Source organism: Mastomys coucha, unplaced genomic scaffold (genome assembly GCF_008632895.1).
Source record: "Mastomys coucha isolate ucsf_1 unplaced genomic scaffold, UCSF_Mcou_1 pScaffold13, whole genome shotgun sequence".
Lineage (NCBI taxonomy): Eukaryota > Metazoa > Chordata > Mammalia > Rodentia > Muridae > Mastomys > Mastomys coucha.
Window position 1 is genome coordinate 65,569,267 of NW_022196895.1, and position 13,441 is coordinate 65,582,707.

At 41.7% G+C, this 13,441-nt stretch overlaps 1 protein-coding gene across 13 annotated transcripts in view; it reads left to right on the top strand.

Annotated features, from left to right (window-relative positions):
- Positions 1–13,441, top strand: part of Tcf4 (transcription factor 4) — a 345,876-nt gene that overhangs the window by 274,470 nt on the left and 57,965 nt on the right. The window lies entirely within an intron of this gene.

The following is a 13,441-nucleotide window of genomic DNA, read 5'->3' on the forward strand; positions in this document are numbered from 1 at the left end:
TCCTCCTCCTCCTCCTCCTCAGTATGTCCAAATCACCAAGAGAAACATGTGGGCCACATTAAGGACCTTCAATTAAAACAAACAAAAAGAATTGTCCACTTGTCTGTTAAAATCCCAGAACAGGTCATTCCATCAAGATGGTCAGAAGCAGGCCGAAGTTACAAACAAGTGGGGGTGGGGCTCAGGTCCCTCCCCTAGAAGTGAAGGACGTGTTTGTTAATGTCTATTCGATCAGGTTGTTAAACATTGAAGTGACACTGAGAAATAGTAGCAGTAGACGTGTGTGTGTGTGTGTGTGTGTGTGTGTGTGTGTGTGTGTGTGTGTGGTTTAAAAAGACACTTCTTGGAATTATGTGAGCTCATGCTATGAAGGAGCAGGAGGATGATGTGAAGTTCTATCAGATTCTATCTGCCTCTGCATCATCAGCCCTAAGATGGGGAAAAATAATTTCTCCGAGTATGTCTCCTGCAGAAAAGAGATGCTTTGGAGACCTGTGTGCCACACATAATATCTTCCCCCTTACTAGATTCATGACAGCAGGGGATGCTCCGGAAGAGACTCCTCATTACTGCTGCCCAGCAGGGACTGCCTCTCTGATAGGCCAAGGGAAGCTCTAGTGGGAAGTGGGGAGAAAAGAGCATTGCAGACATGTTTCATGCTGCCCATAAACATTTCCTGTGATGTCTTCAGATTCTCACATACTCTGCTCCACAGACTGGTAGCCCATCAAGAAGAAATTTCCTATTTATTCTGGACTATTGCATTTGAAAACAGAACACATAGTGTGTAGTTTACATAGTCTGAAAGGCAACATGATATCTTTGGTGTGTTTCTATTAACAGGAGCACCCCTAATCACAATAACCACAGTATCCCCTAATAAAGATTTTTTTTTTAATGTAAAGTTGGCCAGCTGTGGTGGCTCAGGCTACTAATCCTAAGGTGAGGGGAAGCAGAAGCAGGTAGGTCTCTGAGTTCGAGGCCCGACTTAGTCTGCATATTGAATTCCAGGGCTATCCAATGTGACCTGTCTCAGAGTGGGCAGGGGGGGCATCAAATGGTTAGTTCTGTAGACTAGCTTTGCATGACAAGGCTTAGCTATGTCATTCAAAAAGTCATGAACCTGAGTGGTATGGCGATGTTGGATTCTGTAGAGAAGCAAGCATATCTTTCTGATAGTTGTGATGTTTTGAGGTATTTTTAAAAATCTCTTTTTTTTCTGCGTGGAAGCCGTCTCCTCGCTTTTGTTAACTGGGGCTTTAGGCGTTTGATAATGGTGCTGAGTTTGACATCTTGTAATCTTACAGTGGAATAAATGCTAGGATATGTCTGCATTCAAAGCAACTAGCGATAAGTTGATTTACTCAAGTCGCATAGCTTTAAAGGCCGCTATTTAGATATTTGAGTCATTTACGGTACACATACATACATAAAGATTCAATGTTGCTACCTATTGTTGGTACTGCTGCTAGCTGCTTTGTATATAAAAGTCCTATGTAGTTACTTAACAACAACAACTGTGTGTGGGGGGGAGTATGGGGGTGTGGATGTGGGTGGGTGTGTGTGGGGGGTGGCTGTGGGGAGTGTGGGGTGTGTGTGTGTGTGTGTGTGCGTGTGTGTGTGTATTGCTTTCTTGACATGCATGGCAACAGTGGCTCATTGCTGCAAAGAGATCTGTGCACAGGTTCCTGGTTTATCTTGGAACATGCCAGGTCACTTAACAACAGCTGTGCTGGAGAGATATTTGGTTTGAGAAGAAATTTTTTGAGTCTTCTCAATCCTAACACCAAGCAGAAATGGAAAAGAATTTTCTAGAAGAGAGCTATCTCCACCTCAAAAATGGGTGTGACTAAAACATCTCTCAAGGCCACCCTAGGTTACCCAACATTGGTAATCTAGCTACCCACCCCGAGGACAGGGTTGGGCGGGAAGCGCGACCCTATGTGTGTAAGAACACCACTGATGCAGCAGGTGCCATCCCATACTGCCAGTCCGCTTCTTGTCCAATACTAATGTGGTGCCCAGCCTGAAATTCTGAAATTTAGAAAAACGTAACCAAGGATGCAGTCCTGTTTTATATATAATTCTTTTAAAAGTGGACAACAAAATAACTACCGATGGCTCTTAATATCTGATCTAGATTTATGCAGTCTGACCCCGGTGTAGCCTATGTGTTTTCAATGCACAGCGTCTTCATCTGTGTTAAAGAAAGAAAAGCTGCCTTTAGATGGCTGCATATGCATCTCTACAAATTCTGTGCATCTTTGAGAACTCTAAAAATAAACAAATAAATAAATTATTTGGTTGGGTACTTACCTTATTCATTTATTTATTCATTTTCTAGTTATTAACAAATAGAGAAATCTTTATAGAGGCATAAGAGTTTTTGAGTATATGTAAACAGCCACCAGGCCATCTATGAGTGGGTCGCCCTTCATTTTATAAGTTGGAGCAAAGAATGAAGGTCTGCTCCCCGGGAAGGCCCGTGCTTGTTTTCACAGGAAAGGAAGAACCCTGGCTTCTTAGCTCTCATTCTGGAGGCCAAGGGCTTTCCACAGCTACTGGGTTACCCACTGCCTCGGCTCATCCCGGACAGCCTGCTGTCTCTCCTTAAGATCTGTTTGTGGTATCTATCCAAGGCAAGTATGCACTTTCATATGCACAAGGAAGAGATTGGTAACTTCAAGGACGGTGTCAATTAGGAATACCAAAATATAGTCTGCCAAGTTAGAATTAGACTCAGAGTTCATGCAACCTGAGTTTGGAACAGAATTTGAACCTTTGAGGAGAAATATCGAAGATTCTGATGAAGGTTTTTTTTATTTTTTTTTCCTTCAGCTCTCTCAGTATTTGCAAATCATTGCTTCCTGATCCTAGAGTGGGCGGGGGTGGGGGATGGGAGAGAACCCTCAAAGGAAAGGCTCAACAGGCTTCCTGGACATCAAATAGCAAGTATAAAACAACATTCTGATGACTTGCATGTAAATAAATCAGAAACATATGAATTAAAGTTCTCTTAAAATACACATGGGTTGAAAAAGGGAGAAGCACTGAGAAAATGTGTTTTGGGTTTTTGCTGAGCCCATGGCACTTGAAAAACTAGTATGAGACACTGAGCAAACACAAACCATGGCTTGGCTCACCCATTCCTAACATTAGCCTCCCCGTTCAATGGCAAATCAATTCACCAGATGCCCAGATCGAAGCCACCTTTGGTGTGCTCCTCCACACTTAATTGCTTGCAGTTTAATTTTTTTTTTCCCAATTAGAAGCTCAAAAATAGCATCACATTGCAAGAAAAATGCAAATCTTAGCATTTTGGAACCCAGTCGGCTGACATCAGACCATTTTTTTTTTTAGAAAAAAACACCAGAGATCCTCCCCTTAAGAACAGTCATGTTGAGGTGGTCCTCTTTGATGTAACTGATACATCACAGAAGAAAAGCATTAGGACTGGGAAACCAGCATCAACATCAATTAAACAGAAGCCAAAACCTGGGGGCAGTCAACATGGGTGACTGTGAACCATATCCCAGTCGGTCGAGCTGTGCCGTCACGGAAACTGGATGGTCTACCACCTCTCTCAGATCCTGGCGGAGAGTGTTTACTACCTTCTCTGCCTGAACTCTGAAGAGAGATGAGAAGTGGAAGCTTTTGTTCTCTCTCATGTACTGTACTCACCAGAGCTAACATTAGGGATTCCGAATCCTGGGACAACTGCAGAATCCTCAGAGCCCTTGTATCCTTCTCTCCTTGCTATTGTGTGCTTCAGCATCTGGCTTTAAGTGCAGGAGCAGAGCACGGGGAATTCAGAGAACAAAAATAGCCAGAGCTTCAGGCTTCTTCCACCAACTGTAAGTCTTTGACATGCACTTGGCTGAAATCCTGTATCTGCTCCTTGGACTAGCTTTCTCACTTAAGATTATCAGTTTGAAGTTAGGAGGCAGTAGATTTCATCTTTCCTATTTAGGGAGGACTTATTTTGGATGCTTTAAAAAAAAAAAAAACCTTGAATGTATTTTTCCTAAGTTCTTTATTCTGAGGGTGGCTAGAAACTTTGCAGGACAGCTAGGCAATTCCACTGAAAATTCAGTTCAGGTCTAGTATGAACAAGTGCTAGATTATCACTGAACAAGATAGAAGAAAGATGTAGACATCTCTAGGGTACCCTGATAATGCTGATCATCGAAAACTGGGGTCTCAGGAGGGTCATAGACAAGAGCACCTTTTCCATACTTACAGGAATGGAAGTCAAATGGGAATCCAGGCAGCAAAACCTAGGAATACTAACTGGAGGATAACTACCTGACTTCTTGTTTACTAGTGAAAATAGGCGATAGAAAGAATTACCCAACATACTGCATGAAGTATATTGGGGTAAAGCAAGCTACCAGTGAGGTGGAGCATGTATAAATGCCAGAATAGTGGTCTGGACATCAGATGAAGGGGTGTGGGGGATCCCTGAAAACACAGAGGCGGGAAAAGGGGGCACTCTTTTAGAGGGCGCATACAACTAGGAGTTGTGTCCTGTGCTGTCTTCTAACCATCAAACCCTGATTCTGAGTTCTCATCATATGGAAAGACACCCCCACAGTGTTCCATAGCTCCCTCACTGACGGATTTCATTTCAGACTGGAGCAGGGCAAGGGGATTAAAATGGCGGATCAGGTTGTGATGGCTTGTCGCTTCATGCAATCTTGTTTTGAGAATATGGGTTGGAACAGCTGAGTTCCACATACCACCAACACAGGAAGTCAGATCCATAGACCCTGTGCTGGTAAATGCCTTTTGCACATCAGTTTGGGGGCTGCTGTACAATGACCACCCAATTTCTTTACCAGCTGTGTTACCTCTATCTGAGGTCTCCTCCCTCACGAAAGGACGGACATTCTTACCTATGGTCCCCTAAAAACCCTATTCCTGATTCAGAAGATGGGTTTTCTGAATGAGGTACATGAAAGAGTCTGGGCAGACCCTTCAAAGCTGCCAATCTGATGCATGAATCTTGCAAGGGGGGAGGGTTTGCTTTCCTGTACCTTGTTTTCCTTATTTATTTGATAAACTTTATTGGCTCTAAGAGAGCCTTCGCTTTGATCATACTTTAAAACACAGCCTCTATAGCAACCCTGAAGGGCCATTGTATTCTCTGGGAGATGAGAACCATATAATTCACAAAAGATACAAGTTGCTAAAAGTAAAGACCTAAGGAAGCTTAAGAAGCAAGAACCTTCCCAGAACATTTATTAGAATAGCCTTTGTCAGAAGATTATTTGGTCCATATCACTCCTGACATCACACACAAATACCTAATTCCTCCGTAGACTTGTTTGAGAAAAGAGAGGAGTAAATTGTCTACATATCAAGAAATTTTCAGTTAAAGAAAACTGTCAAAAAATGTTTTCAGGCTGTGCAAACAAGACATCCTGAAATCTGACCTTCTCCTAATATAGTCCCATTCCCCAATGAATGTCAGGTGACACAGAGAATAGATAGCCTGCCTATGGTCAACTCCTTAGTGACAGAGCCAAATTCAGAAAGATGCTCTCCTGCTTGCAATGGCCAGTCCCCGTAGCTGATGCTGTAAGACCAATAGTGGAGACAAATACATGCTCATTTCCTTAGACGGGGTGAATATTGCTCCTGCTGACCAAGACTGAGTAACTTGAGCCAGAGGACACAGTTTGAATAGCAGTGGAAAGGCAGCTTCAGTTCCTAACACTAGCTACTTGATTTACCTCAATCGTCCGTCTAGAAAATGACAGCAAACCTGAACACTGTACAACTATGGCCCACATCCCAAAGAACTTTTCTTAGGGATGGTATGTGAGTTGTAGACCTGGTATGTGTTGTTTTAGATGTTTTGGTTGGTTGGTTGATTTTTAGTTAAGGTAAAATGCATGTAACCTAGAATTAACCAGTATGAGGTAACCGACTCAGGTATAGTTGGTATGTTCAGGATGCTGAACCATCATGGCCAGCTAGCTCCTACTTTCATGACCCCGGAGAAGCTTCCCACCCCTTCTGCCCATGTTTTATAAGCTCTCATCTTTGACATCATCTTATATACAGACACATATATATTTTATATTTAATATATGCATATCAATTCTTTAATCTATCTGCCTATTGATTAGAAGTTCCAGACAAACACCTAATCTTTGCTAATTATATGAACAAAGATTGACATTTTTGCACTGTTTCCCTTTTTTCCATATTAAGGAATCATCTGGATTTTACATTTCTACTTTGAAAATTCAAGATTATTAAACAAAATAATAATTATTTCTTAGAACTCAAAAAAGCATACATACTGTGATTGTATTGTTAAAGAAATTATTATTGTTTACATTTATTTATACTGACCTTATTCCAGAATATTATTAAGATCTCTGGTAGTGCCAGGCGGTGGCACACCCCTTTAATCCCAGCACTTGGGAGGCAGTGGCAGGCGGTTTTCTGAGTTCGAGGCCAGCCTGGTCTACAGAGTGAGTTCCAGGACAGCCAGGGCTATACAGAGAAACCCTGTCTCGAAAAACCAAAAAAAAAAAAAAAAAAATCACTGTCAGTAAATCTTTAAATTAAGAATTAAAATCTCCAAAATTAAGAACAAAATTTTCATATGAAAAAGTACCTGAAACCTCACTATTAAAGAAAGCCAACTTAATCATGTTTTGAGTATGCCTGAAGACACAAACTAATCATTGTTGACCACTTATTTTTGTGTTGCATGTTCTCTGTCACAAATATTAGGTTCTTTTAATCCTTCACTTCTTTTAAGAATTTTTAAAATAACTTGGTCCTTATTGAATAGTTTCCCCACATTTCTTTTGTACATACAGCAGCTTCCAGTCTTGTGCTAGCTGGAAGCTCTGCTCTGAGTTAAGCTGGGGAACTATGGCTGGTTGATTTTACCTAAACTTTTCCCTTAGTGTGGGGAAACATGGGGGAGAGGTAGGCACTGAAATAAGTAACAGAGAGGAAGCTGATTGGCTATATATGTTGACAATTTGCATACCAATTTTTTTCATTTCAATCTGTGCCACAGAGTGTCCTACATTTGGTAATTATTTCATGCCTTTGTTTTCCGTTGAAAGTAGTTAGGGCCATATGTTTTAACAGGAAAAAAAAAAAAGATAATTCCTACTTTTTTTTTCAACTCAGTGAAAGGGGAGATGGGGTAATCGTTTTGCAGTGTACCATGGCTGTTCGGAACTCTAGCAGATTGGAGACTCAGTGTTCATAACAATTCTCTTGATACACAGGAGACAAAGGCATCTGTCTGAAACCTCAGTCAGTATCAAATGAGATGCTTCAAAGCATAGCATAGAGTTCATTGGGAATTCTACTCTCCATCAGGAAATATCATTTACTGATACGAAAGTTATCCTTTAGGTAGCTTAGACCATTGGTAATTCGTAAGGCTATTTGGATTAAGGGCTGTCACATCTCACCTGCAGTTTGGACTGAAAAGATAGAGGGGTCTAGCCTGATTCTTAGCCTCATCCAGGTGTATGACAACAAGGATATTTAGGCACGTATCCCTTCTCTTGCCTGATAATTTTGAAATGATACACTATGTGTAGGACGGTCACCACTTAGATAGATAATTGTTCAAGGTTTAAACTATAAAGATGTATTGTTTTTCACAATTATTCTGAGACCAATGGATCAACTATGGAATTTGGCCAAATTTTCTTTTATGCAGTTAAGTTGAATGTGAAAGCCTGTGTCTATACAATCACACACCATGTGGTCACCCATGCCTCTGCATGCTGGCATCTTCTCAGTTTCCCTTGGAGTGCATACCTCACTGACGTCTTTCTTTCTTGGGTCTCTTCTTCTGAAACTGTGACCCTCTATTTGTGTTTGAAACAACTTCTTCATGCCTCCTCTCACTTCCCGATAGGAATTGGCTACTTGGGAATGGTGGCTGACTATATTGACTCTATGCAGGCAAAATGACTGAAGACATCTAGGTTTAGAGAAGTAGAGATTGCTCCTTTAGGGTTTCACAAGGTCAAAGGATAAAATCATTCACACTTTCTTGTCCACTGCCTCCTTCTCTCTCCGCCCTGTTTGTTCCTCATTCCTTTGTCATTTTCCTCTCATCCTTTCTAAGGAACTGTAGCATTGCTTCCAAAAGATGGGTACTGATGGAAGATGTACTAAATAATGGTCTTGTGGCCATGGAAATATTTCCAGGGCTTCCGGTTCTTATTCTTCATAGTCATATGCCTTGATCTAGGTCTTCGGCAGTGGAATGGATTCATTCACCTAATGGTACCCACACTGGAGCTAGTCCCTTTTCTACGTTGCACTACAGCAGTAAATATCTATGCTATTGGCATTAACCCAGATACTAGGGTTCAAAAAGAAGAAGTGGAGAATGGTGTTCCTAGAATTTCTTTTCTAAAGAGAGCCCAATGATAAATGCATGGAGAAGTTAAGATCTATTCTGGTGAAACCAAGTAACGCCCATCTTGTCCTATGTTGTTATATTATTCTTACTCTGATATGTATTTCCTATGTAATCTTTTATTCATGCTTCCATGAGCACATTTGGTGAGATTTGAACCTCTGTGGTAGGCACTATACATTCACATATACACCCAAACATACTTGCCTTTAAAAAAAATAATACTGCTTTTAACCTTATTATTTCTGTGACCAAGTATACCAATAACCTTAGATGATTTTCTTGGATGCCACTGCAGTATAGGATAAAAGGCAATGATCAACACTGGAGTAAGAGTTCATTTCTGTCATTATTGTAGAGTCATAGAAATTGCTTTTCTGGGGGAGATTCGTAGCCCTTAACGTAGCTGAGAAAAAAGCATCTTTAGAGGTCACAGAGTGATTTATTGGCAGATACAACACACACTATTTTGATGTTTCAACACCTCCTAATGACACAGTAGTTGTGATTAGAAAAATACCATTTGGCTGCTGAAGGTGAAGAAAGTATTGAGATAAGAGATGATCTGTTTTACATACCTGGAGATCAAGAGTATGTTGTCATTAGTGTAAATAAAGATATAACCTGTGGTAGAGTTATAGCTATTGAAGATATGAAGTAACCAGAGTGAGGAAACATAGTTTGATCATTCATCAGGATCTTCTTAACATTACCTTTAATTTTCTGATGAACATGCAATAAATAGAAGTTGGGTAACAACTTAGTTAGGTGTTGAGAACATATTAAAGAGCTGCGATGTGCTTAGCATCCACAGTGGTTTCTCTGTGCCAATCCTGAGCCTGTGATGAAGCCAACTCCCTTGGGAATGAGTGATGTAAGGAACAGAACCAGGAAGAAGTCTAATTTCAACTGGACCCAGTTTGGTGCACATATCAGTGTTTTCAAGAGAGTCACTTGAGAAGTCTAAGACACTTGCAGTTCACGCTAAGGTGCTCATGATGTTGGCAGTGGACATTTTTGTGATACATCAAGTTGAGAGCAATAGCAAACTCTGTCTGCTCAGTTAGTGCCAAGTGCAGGACCGCGATTATAAAAATAAAATGAACTATTGGAGGCAGAGGCTAGTGCACACAGGCAAGGCTGGGTCCACTGGCCTTTAGTACATGGATGATAATCTTCTATCTTCTTATTGCCCTTGTATTTAGTCCTGGGTTATTTCTATCACTACATCCCATGGAACTCTTAGCAGATGACTCTGTCTGTCTGTCTGTCTATCTGTCTGTCTGTCGAGCCAATGAGCAACTCTGTATATATACCTGCTGTTTTTGTTTTCCTACAACCTCATTCCAGAAGTCATGTTCCTTGTAGCAGCTTCTAAGAGCTCCACTATCTAGAAACCTCCTTCCTGTGTCCTTTGTGAACAAAATGGCTGCCAGACCAGGACTCAGCAAAGCTTTTGGTGGGAGGGACATCATCAGTCACTTTAGAGAGTGCACAGCCATCAAACCTTACCATCATACTGCTTAAAGGGTCAAGGCTGAAACAGGACTCCACGATGCTAAATCTCAAACATGCCACTTAATTGTTTGGGTCATAATTATGTCATAACTGTGACACTGAGCACTTTGGTCGCTTTAACTCTCTGGGTCTCACAGTCTTTATCTGTGAAAGTGGAATGGGAATAAAACAATAGACTAAGGGAATGAAATGAAATTATATGCACAATTTGGCTGGAGCCATGCCTGGCCTATCAAAAGTAACATGTCAACAGTGTGTGTCATCGTCAGTTGGCCCTGTCAGCTATGACAAGAACTTGGAACCTCACAGGCCTTGGAAATGGATCTCTTTGCAGTTGTGGAAAATTGTGTCAAGACAAGACACCATTATTAACTGCTTTCCTTTATTTCTCTTTGATAACCCATGCCCGTGTTGCGGCTGGAGTGACTGTGAGATGTCAGTAGCATGGTATGTGCCGAGAGACTCTCAAACGTGTATGTGACATCATAGCAGAGAAAACCTACTCAATCTCTGCTGGCCATTTTACTGCCTTGGGGTTTCAGTAACCCCAGATGGAAAATGCTTTCTGAAAGCACTGGTCAGGGTAAACATCAAAAGTGCAATGCCACTGCTCTGTTAGCCGTAGTCATTCTGTCTCAAGTGTGCTTCTTTATTGAGGAAAGCAGGGGTTTGTTGCTGTTGGTGTGCCCCCTCCCACCTCCCCACTCCAGGACATCTCTACATGTGTCAAAGGTGTGATTCAGAGATTTGGGAAAATATTCAAAAGTTATCCATGGGCAAAGAGTGGGAGCAATAGCCTTGCCTATTTATTTGGAGAGAGAAGAACAAATAAGACAGAGATGCCTGGCTGTAAGGAATGCCAGGTTTGCTGCAGCTCCTGCTGGACTTTATGAGTGGAAGGTGCACACTTTAGCATCGATGTGGCTGTCATCTGTGTGGGCACAGAGCTCCTAGCAGGCAGGCGCAGTGGAAGAGACTGTTGCCCGAGCACTCCTGGGGCTCCTCCCTCTCTCCTGTTGCTTTCTGCATCCTCTTGGTATTTTCTACTTCTCCTTTGATTGACAAAGACACAACGAGGAAGGGATAGAAATGCCTGTCAGTCCTTAACCCAAAAATGAAAATTTGCTTGGTGAGGAAAAATCAAATCAAAGTTAAGTTGAAATTAACTTAAAGGATTTGGTTTCAGGTTTCATTCTCATGACTGGATAATCAAGGTTCAACTGCTAGCTGGAAAGAGGGCATTGATATGTGATGTTTATGATCGGGTGTGTGGATGTGTGCTGGTTGGAATTTATTTTAAATACATTAACATGTTCAAAGAATTCCTTTGGGGAAACACATATACATTCTCTTTCTCCTATGTTTTGTGATGCAGTCTGGTAGAATGGAAAGAGAATATTGTTCTGTTAGTAGGGATAAACTATAGATGCATCACATATATTTGGTGAATTTTATATATGTTTTTGAATAGTCATGAAATATTCTCCCCTGACCTACCCACTCCCCTTTGAGCCCCAGAATGGCAATAAACATAGTTTGGGAAATAAAAATCTTCATTGTGGTTCAGTTAAGAATACTTAGAACTATTAGATTCGTTCCTTTGAAAATTTCAAGGTCTTTAATTAGAAATAAGATCTTTTGCGACGTCACCATCTCATACCTGCGGATGTTTTTCCATGTGTAAGAAGCATGTCTCTGTATGTCAACAGAGACATGTGCACACTGGTGTTTGCATCTCCAAACATAACTACTGCGATCACGTTACAGTGTGGTCCTTAAGCATCACTTGGATGTGGAGAAAGAGTCCTTCTGTCTTCATCATTCAAGATTCCTTGCACTCAGAGTACAAACTAAAATGTATTGGTTGGAAGTGTGTACATCCTGGGGTTTTCTCTTGTCTGAGAGGTTTTAGTTCTTGCATGATTAACTGCCTTTCCATCTTAGGGTATATGGCTGAGCTGTCATTTGAATCTGTTAACTTTCATTACTATCTTGCTGGCCATTTCAAATCGGGATGCCAGAATAGCCTTTGGAAGAGGATACTTTATACAGGAAGAGTCACCCTACTGTGTACACTCCTGGAGACATTTTCTAGCTGCTGCCCATTTTGCAAAACTCAATAGAGCTTTGAAAGCATGAAGCCAGGAAGTGTAACAAAGGACAAAAGGTCTAGAGGTAACATAAGAGAAAGCCTCTGTAAAGAACTGATATATAAGATTGTCCTAAGGGAGTCAGGGCCATAGAAGCAGAGAAGAGAGGGTAAGGGGCCCCTGTCACTGATAATATGAAAACGAATTTGAAAAATGTAGAAGTCTTTTAATGTTTTAAAAAATAAAAGTGACAGTGCGTGTCCCACTGTAGTTCCTTCATCAGAAACAACAGTGGCCCGAAGTGAACTTGCAGCTCCTGAGACTTCATTTCCAACGTAGGCAGAGATCTAGAGAGCTCATAGCTGCTCTCCCATGATGTACGTTACTTGGCACAGTTTGCAGTCATTTTATAAGATGGCTGTGAAAGGAGAAAAAAAAAAGACTTAAGTAGGCAATAGTACACAGGACGTTAACAGTTAAAAGACACTGGTTGCAGTGCCCTGTCAAGTCATCAGATGGACGTCGGATGCGTATCAGTTGCATGCCCTACACTAGGCATACCTGGTGTTTGCTTCTCCCACCAACTCCCCAAGACAGCTCCTGCTTTCTGGAGGAAAATGACTCATCACTAAGCTGTTGTTGCTGAGGTAGATCTCCTTAGAGTGGGTGGGCAATCTGCCCAGCAATCCTTATGGACAGTCCTGCCTCTACCTAACACTGTTTGGCAGGATGTTTTACATATAGACGGTTCTGTGCTGACGCTGTCCAGTATGATCACCAATGGCTGCCTATTGCTATTGAACATCTGAAACATGGCCAGCCTGACTGACAATCCCTTTTCATGAAGTTCAGTGAAAATAGCCCTAGGTTCCTGGTGACCGACATTGGACAGCACTTCTCATGACACATTGTTGGAAGGCAGAAGCTTCTGAGAGAGTGCAAACTCCATGCATTTATGGAGTGCCCGTGATTTATTAGGGATTACAGTTGGTGGGTCAGCACTCCCCCTCACTGTAAGAACTGCCCCACTTGACAAACGAGGAAACCAAGGCCCTGAGAGAGAAGTCACTTTGTCATATTTTCTCAATGAGCTGTAAGAGTGGAAATTTGAACCCTGGGAGTCCAGTTCCTCGCTGAGTAATTCCAGGACCTGCCAAGCCTGTGCATATCTAGTCTTGAGGCTGGTTCCTCATGTGCATCTTCCTCTTCTTTCTCTGGGTCAGCTACCAGTTTTGCTGTAACTCGACCCCGTAGAACCTAGCGTTGCCCACCTCATTCTTGGGAATATCCAATCTTGCCCTTCAGGTGTTCTCTCTTCTATCTGAAAGCCATCTCCTTGAAAACAATAGTGTAGGGGTTGGAGTCCTACTTTTTTGCTGAGTGATGATCATCTAGGAGGCTTCAAAGGCCACGCCCA